The sequence below is a fragment of the Lactuca sativa genome, chromosome 9 (assembly GCF_002870075.4).
Source record: "Lactuca sativa cultivar Salinas chromosome 9, Lsat_Salinas_v11, whole genome shotgun sequence".
Classification (NCBI taxonomy): domain Eukaryota; kingdom Viridiplantae; phylum Streptophyta; class Magnoliopsida; order Asterales; family Asteraceae; genus Lactuca; species Lactuca sativa.
In genome coordinates, this window is record NC_056631.2 from 12,342,551 (window position 1) to 12,350,664 (window position 8,114).

Genomic DNA, 8,114 nt, shown 5'->3' on the forward strand with positions numbered 1-8,114 from the left:
GTCGAGGAGTGAGAATAGGGACTCGGCGAGTTGGCGGCCCAACTCGGCGAGTCAGGTCAACTATGGGTTGACTTTGACCGAGAGTTGACTTTGTCTGAGAGTTGACTTTGACCTGGGGTAAAAGAGTCATTTTACCCAGTGCAGTGTCTAGTATTTGATTGAGTATGTTTATGGTCTTGTAGCCGGGGAGATACCGGAGCAGCAGCAGTTAGCCCTCAGAGCTATTCACTCAGCAGCCAGTTCACGAGGTGAGTCTCCCTTCAGTAGGATCGGGTCTACGGCCACAATGTCGGCCCGTGTAATTATCAGTAGTCCGGTCTTTAGTTTGATGTAGTAGCTAGCTGGCTTGACGTCTTTGTGATTCAAGCATATTTGTGTTATGTGTTCCGGACTTCGGTCCGATGCAGTCAGTTCCGGACTTCGGTCCGATGCAGTCAGTTCCGGACTTCGGTCCGATGCAGTTAGTTCCGGACTCCGGTCCGATGCAGTCAGTTCCGGACCCTGGTCCGATGCAGGGGACAAGGTCCCGGTCAGTTCCGGACTTCGGTCCGACGCAGCTAGTTCCAGACCTCGGTCTGATGCAGTGGGCAAGGCCCAGTATGTGATTTATATGTATTGTTTGGTATGTGGTAGTTTGGGGGGAGCTCACTAAGCTTCGTGCTTACAGTTTCAGTTTTGTTTCAGGTACTTCCGCTTGTAGAGAGAGGAGCTCGGGATGATGGCATCGCACACACCACAGCTTCAGCTTTTATCCTGGGAGTTGATTGGTTCTTGATTTTTATATAACATGGATATGATATAGTTTTTCGCATAGTGTTTATTATTATTTGAGATACATCATGTATGGTTTATGATATGACACTCAGATTATGGTTTTTGGTTATATTGAAAAACGAAATTTTTGGGTCGTATTTTTGGGTCGTTTCAAGTTGGTATCAGAGCCCTGGTTTGAGGGATTCGGATACACTTTCGGGTGTATCTGAACTCAAACTAAGGGGGAAATAAAAAGATTTTTTTTAAAGGAAAATGTTTTCTAAAAGAATTTTGAAAGCACTTAGGAAGAAAGAGATTTTTAAACAAGATAAGGGTGTGGTGCATGCGATCAGCCGAGCTCAAGTAAGTACTCCCAGATTACCCATACAAGTTATTTGTTCAGTTTCAGCTTCAGTAGAACAGCATGCTAGTATAAGACTAAGGATCTAGGAGGATGCCTTATGTGCCTGCTTTATGTGTTACATCTTTATGAGTATTGCATGTTAGTATTGAGTAGACAGCAGTAGGATAGCCTGTTTAGGTTATGCCTGATAGTATGAGCTTAGCACTGCATGCTAGATCAGTTTCTCGTTTTGAGAATAGTTTTGCCTGAGTATGTTCCCTTATTCCGAATGCTGCTTGCTTCGTGCTTTGTGGGAGTTCTGAGTGATGGAAGTTAGCCATTAGGTGAGCACGTTACACCACATGTGATCAGGGTTAAATAATCCCAGAGTGCTGGAACTGGCCCTATTGCGCAGCTCTTGTTTGAGTCCAACCGTTATAGGGACGGGTCTTTTACTTGAAGGATTATCTGATCTTCGTCACATGTGATGGTGTTCAGGTGATGGTTAATTAGCATTATAAGGAGACCTGCAGCAGCTGAGGACTAGTTGAGTTGAGTCTGAGGTTTCCCTGGGGCAAGCCTAGGATGAGAGTAGCAGAGATCAGTAGTAGTAGAAGTGACTTGGTGGAGTCAGGGCAGTTCTTGAAGAAAGTACGGATAGATGTGGAAGGTAGTATGGGCCCGTACTACTGGAAGCAGAGGATCCGTACTCGAATCAAGAAAGGCTGAGACAAGACCAGGAAGCTAGTTGTAGTATCAATGATCCCTCAAGATATTTCTGTTTTCTGATGTAGTTGTGATGTGTTTCAAAATGGTGGTTCTACGTTCGAGACCAACAGCCGGCAGCGGAGGTGCCGGGGAGGGATCAGGTTCAGGTTCGGGGGATGAGCGCATGGATGAGCAGACCCGAGAGTTCCTTTCTTCGGAGATTACGCACATCATTATAGAGCAGACTCCTGTGATCTTCGGTTCGATCAAGGAGGGGATTCTAGAGCTGATGGATGAGAGATTGGGCACCTTCCGTGCCGAGGTGGCGGCCATGATGGGGACGCGCACCCTTACTTTCAGGGAGTTCAGGGCATGTGGAGCTCCAGACTATCATGGGGCGCGAGACCCCATAGCGAGCACCAGATGGTTGGCGGATGTGGCCAACGCTTTCCGTACTAGCAGATGTCCCGAGGGGGACAAGGTCAGATTGGCGTCCTGTCTTCTGAAGGACAGGGCACGAGATTGGTGGGAGGAGGTCGGGCATGCCATTGGGGATGATGCAGCATTGGACGCCATGACCTGGGCTGATTTCTCTACCAGGTTCAGGGCGGAGTTTGCACCGGTCATTGAGGTGCAACAGCTAGCTAGGGAGTTTCAGGACCTCACCCAGACTACAGAGACAGTGGCGGAGATCACCGCCAAGTTCAAGGAGAGGGCTCTTCTCGTTCCTCAGTATGTAGCTGATGAGGAAATGAAGAAGGCCCGTTATCATGAGATGTTGCGGAGCGATATCCGCCAGTTTGTGAGCCGGTCCAGCTGTAAAACGCTGGAAGATATGATTGCTAGAGCTCGGGAGAGGGAGATTGACCTTGAGATGGAGAAGAAGAGGAAACCGGAGGCGGTTTCGGGTTCAGGCGGTTCGGGCAAAAAGCCCAAGGTTTCGGATCACAGATCTAGGAGTCAGCAGAGCCACGGTCGATGTGGCAAGTGTGGGAGATTGCACGAGGGAGCGTGCAAGGCAGGGAGTTCCGGCTGCTACAAGTGCGGTCGGATTGGGCATTTGAGTAGGGATTGTACGGCCCCTACTACTGCCGTCGCAGCATCAGATCTGATTTGCTTTCAGTGCAATCAGAGGGGACATAAAAAGTCCCAGTGTCCGAGTTTAGCTTCAGCGGGGAAGGTGGCTGCACCTGCCCCTGCTACCTTGAGGATTACAGATGGCCGGCAGGGCCGAGCTGATGCGCCAGTGGCGAAGAGTAGGGCGTTTCAGATGACAGCAGAGGAGGCGCGAGCGACTCCTGATGTGGTGACGGGGTCGTTCTCTGTGAACGGCATTTCTGCTTTGGTATTATTCGATTCGGGGGCTACCCGATCATTCGTATCTCTTGCGCTTAGCAAGAGGTTCAGTAGAGCTCCAGGGGAGCTGGATTGTCCATTAGAGGTTGAGATAGCGGATGATAGGACCGTGAGGGTCGGCAGAGTGCACAGAGGGTGTTCTCTTCAGTTATTTGATGAGCAGTTTTCAGTGGATTTGGTACCTATTCCCCTGCGAGGGAATAAGGTTATTATGGGTATGGATTGGCTAAGCCCCAATGGGGCGGTGATTGATTGTGAGCTTCAGCTAGTGAGGGTTCGCACTCCCAGTGGGGGAGAGTTGGTGATTCAGGGCGAGAGGCCACAGCGAGGACCGACCTTTTGTTCTGCCGCAAGGGCGAGGCGCTATGTTCAGCAGGGTTGCGCCGGTTTTGTAGCTTACGTTTTGGATGCCCGGGAGAAGGGCAAGTCGACAGTGGATGATGTTCCTATTGTTCGAGACTACCCGGACGTGTTTCCCGAGGATTTGCCGGGGATACCTCCTGAGAGACAGGTTGAGTTCAGGATCGACCTCATTCCTGGTGCGGCTCCGATAGCCAAGGCACCGTATCGACTAGCTCCCCCTGAGATGTAGGAGTTGTCTACACAGCTGCAGGAGCTGTTAGACAAGGGTTTCATTCGGCCGAGCAGTTCGCCTTGGGGAGTGCCGATCCTGTTTGTGAGAAAGAAGGATGGGTCGCATCGTATGTGTATTGATTATCGGGAGTTGAATAAGGTAACGGTGAAGAACCGTTACCCACTCCCGAGGATAGATGATTTGTTTGATCAGCTTCAGGGAGCGTCTTGGTTCTCCAAGATCGATCTACGCTCCGGATATCATCAAATGCGGGTTAGAGATGAGGATGTACAGAAGACTGCTTTCAGGACCAGGTATGGTCATTACGAGTTTGTGGTGATGCCATTTGGGCTCACCAATGCTCCAGCCGCGTTCATGGATCTCATGAACCGCGTGTGTAGACCGATGCTGGATCGGTCAGTGATAGTGTTCATAGATGACATCTTGGTATATTCCAAGACGCAGGAGCAGCACGAGGAGCACCTGCGGGAGGTGCTGGAGGTTTTGAGGAGGGAGAGAATTTTCGCAAAGTTCTCCAAATGTGAGTTCTGGTTGCGCGAGGTGCAGTTCCTTGGTCACCTCGTCAACCAGAAGGGTATTCTGGTAGATCCGGCCAAGATAGAGGCCGTGATGCAGTGGGAGGTCCCGAAGTCTCCATCTGAGATTCGGAGCTTCCTAGGGTTGGCAGGGTATTATCGGAGATTTATTCAGGATTTCTCCAAGATAGCAGTGCCGCTCACCCGACTGACCAAGAAATTAGTGGTATTTCGTTGGGGTCCGGAGCAGCAGACAGCATTCGAGACCCTCAGGCAGAGATTGTGCGAGGCTCCGATCCTTACCTTGCCAGAGGGAGTAGAGGACTTTGTAGTCTATTGTGATGCCTCGATCACAGGTTTGGGAGCAGTTCTGATGCAGCGAGGCCATGTGATAGCTTATGCCTCGAGACAGTTGAAGCCTCACGAGGCTAATTATCCTACCCATGATTTGGAGCTGGGGGCAGTTGTGTTTGCCCTCAAGATTTGGAGGCATTACCTTTATGGGGTCCGTTGTACTATATACACGGATCACAAGAGTTTGAGATATCTTATGGATCATCCGAGTTTGAACATGAGGCAGAGGAGGTGGTTGGACGTGCTGAAAGACTATGACTGTGAGATACTTTATCATCCAGGGAAGGCCAACGTGGTGGCCGACGCCCTAAGCCGCAAGGTGTCGGCGGCCCCTATCAGGGATCTGTGTATGAGGATGACAGTGATCACTCTACTGTTGGAGCGGATCAAGGAGGCTCAGATGGAGGGCCTCAAGGAGGAGAGGCAGAAGTGTGAGAGGATAGTAGGCCGAGTAGCTTCATTTGATTACGACAGTCGGGGTTTGTTGACGCTTCATGGTAGGGTATGGGTACCGTACTGGGGTGGGGTACGGCAGGTATTGATGGACGAGGCTCATAAGTCTCGATTTTCTATCCACCCAGGAGCGACAAAGATGTATCGATATCTTCGACCTGATTATTGGTGGCCCTGCATGAAGCGGGACGTCGCCTGGTACGTCGAGAGATGCCTGACCTGCCGAAAGGTCAAGGCGGAGCACCAGAGACCTCACGGCAGGATGCAGCCGTTAGACATTCCCGTGTGGAAATGGGAGGACATTACCATGGATTTTGTCACCAAGCTTCCCCGGACCGCACGTGGAGTGGACTCGATATGGGTAGTAGTGGATCGGTTGACGAAGAGTGTCCATTTTATCCCGATCCAGGAGAGTATATCGGCGGAGAAGTTAGCCGATATCTATGTGCATGAGATTGTGGCACGTCATGGAGTGCCGGTATCAGTGGTGTCTGACCGAGATGTCCGTTTCACATCCAGATTTTGGAAGCGGTTCCACGACGAGATGGGTACTCGTCTCCATTTCAGCACCGCTTTCCACCCTCAGACAGACGGGCAAAGCTTGAGGACGATTCAGACTCTCGAGGACATGCTTAGGGCATGTGTCCTAGATTTCGGTGGCAGTTGGGATACGTATCTTCCGTTAGCGGAATTCTCGTATAACAACAGTTATCATGCGAGCATTGATCGACCTCCCTTTGAGATGCTGTATGGGAGGAAGTGTAGGACCCCGATTTGTTGGGGCGAGGTCGGTCAGCGAGTCATTGGGAGCACAGAGGTGGTGCTCAAGACGACTGAGTTGATCCAGCAGGTCCGTAGTAGACTGCAGACTGCTCAGAGTCGGCAGAAGAGCTACGCCGATAGGAGGCGTTCGGACTTGGAGTTCCAGGTGGGGGATATGGTCCTTCTGAAAGTCTCACCTTGGAAGGGTGTCATCAGGTTCCGGAAGAGGGGCAAGTTGGGCCCCAGATTTATTGGTCCTTTCAGGGTTTTAGCCCGGGTGGGTCGGGTTGCTTATCGGTTAGATCTTCCTGAGGAGCTTAGTCAGATCCACAACACTTTCCATGTGTCTCAGTTGAGAAAGTGTTTGGTGGATGAGTCAGCAGTCGTTCCCCTAGAGGATATTCAGGTTGATAGCAGCCTGAATTATATTGAGAGACCGGTCGCAATTCTGGACCGGAAGACCAAGACCTTGAGGAACAAGGAAATTCAGTTAGTAAAGGTGCAGTGGCAGCACCGGAAGGGGTCTGAGTGGACGTGGGAGGCTGAGGAGGAGATGAGAGAGCACTACCCAGAGTTATTTGCAGATCCAGCCATAGCAGACTTCGAGGACGAAGTATGAGACAAGTGGGGGAGAATTGTAACGACCCGTTCCCGGTATGTTAATTCATTGGTAATTGTTGTAAGTTTTGCAAGAGGAACTCGGCGAGTTCATAGCCTGACTCGCCGAGTAGGGTCGCGGCTGCGAGCACGTGTGAGCCGGGGACTCGGCGAGTCCATATCCTGGACTCGGCGAGTCCATCCGTCTGGGTGAAACCCTAAATCCCCGGGTTGCCCACTATTTAAACCACCTTATAACCCCATTCTCGCCTCCCTCACCCTGTGAACGCAGTGAGAAAACCCTAATCCTCCCTTGAGAGCTTATAAGTGTTTTTGGTGCCATTTTGTGAAGGTGTGAAGAAGGAGAAGAAGAAGAAGCAAGGAGAAGAGTTGGAGTGCAAAGATCCAAGGGCAAATCTGAGTTATTTGAGGTATTTTCGGAGTTCCCTCTTGTTATATGCTTTAAACTTCCATTAGGGCTCTCCTAAGAGCTAGTTGATGCTTGTTCCAAGCCTTATGTGTGCATGAATGCCTTAATAAGTCGAGATATCTTTAGATCTGAATGATGGGGTGTTGTAGAGCCCAGATCTACTGTCTTTTTGGAGTTACTTTGCATATTAATCATAAATCTACCCATTTTGTGCATCTTTTAGCCTTATTTCCCTTACTCATGAGGTTGTACACGTAAACTTGGAAACTTTACGTGGTAAGTCAGCTTATTGGACTCAGATCTATCAATTGTATGTGTTGGATTCAAACAAAATCGAGTAAAAATCAGTTGCATGGCGGCAACTCGGCGAGTCGGGAAGAACGACTCGGCGAGTTGGGTCGCGAGTCCCCGATTCCTTCATTTTATCAGTGTCGAGTGGATCCAGTGAGTTAGAGAGTGGACTCAGCGAGTTGAGAGTAGACTCAGTGATGGAGGGACTCGGCGAGTTGTTCATACAACTCGGCGAGTCCAAGGCAATCTTCTTAAGCTCAAGAACAACTCGTCGAGTTGTTCATAGGACTCGGCGAGTCGGATGAAGATTGTCTGAGTTCTTGGATCGGGAGAGTACTCGTCGAGTCGATGCCATACTCGACGAGTAGCAGCGAGTTAAGTCGAGGAGTGAGAATAGGGACTCGGTGAGTTGGCGGCCCAACTCGGCGAGTCAGATCAACTATGGGTTGACTTTGACCGAGAGTTGACTTTGTCTGAGAGTTGACTTTGACCTGGGGTAAAAGAGTCATTTTACCCAGTGCAGTGTCTAGTATTTGATTGAGTATGTTTATGGTCTTGTAGCCGGGGAGATACCGGAGCAGCAGCAGTTAGCCCTCAGAGCTATTCACTCAGCAGCCAGTTCACGAGGTGAGTCTCCCTTCAGTAGGATCGGGTCTACGGCCACAATGCCGGCCCGTGTAATTATCAGTAGTCCGGTCTTTAGTTTGATGTAGTAGCTAGCTGGCTTGACGTCTTTGTGATTCAAGCATATTTGTGTTATGTGTTCCGGACTTCGGTCCGATGCAGTCAGTTCCGGACTTCGGTCCGATGCAGTTAGTTCCGGACTTCGGTCCGATGCAGTCAGTTCCGGACTCCGGTCCGATGCAGTCAGTTCCGGACTCTGGTTCGATGCAGGGGACAAGGTCCCGGTCAGTTCCGGACTTCGGTCCGACGCAGCTAGTTCCAGACCTCGGTCTG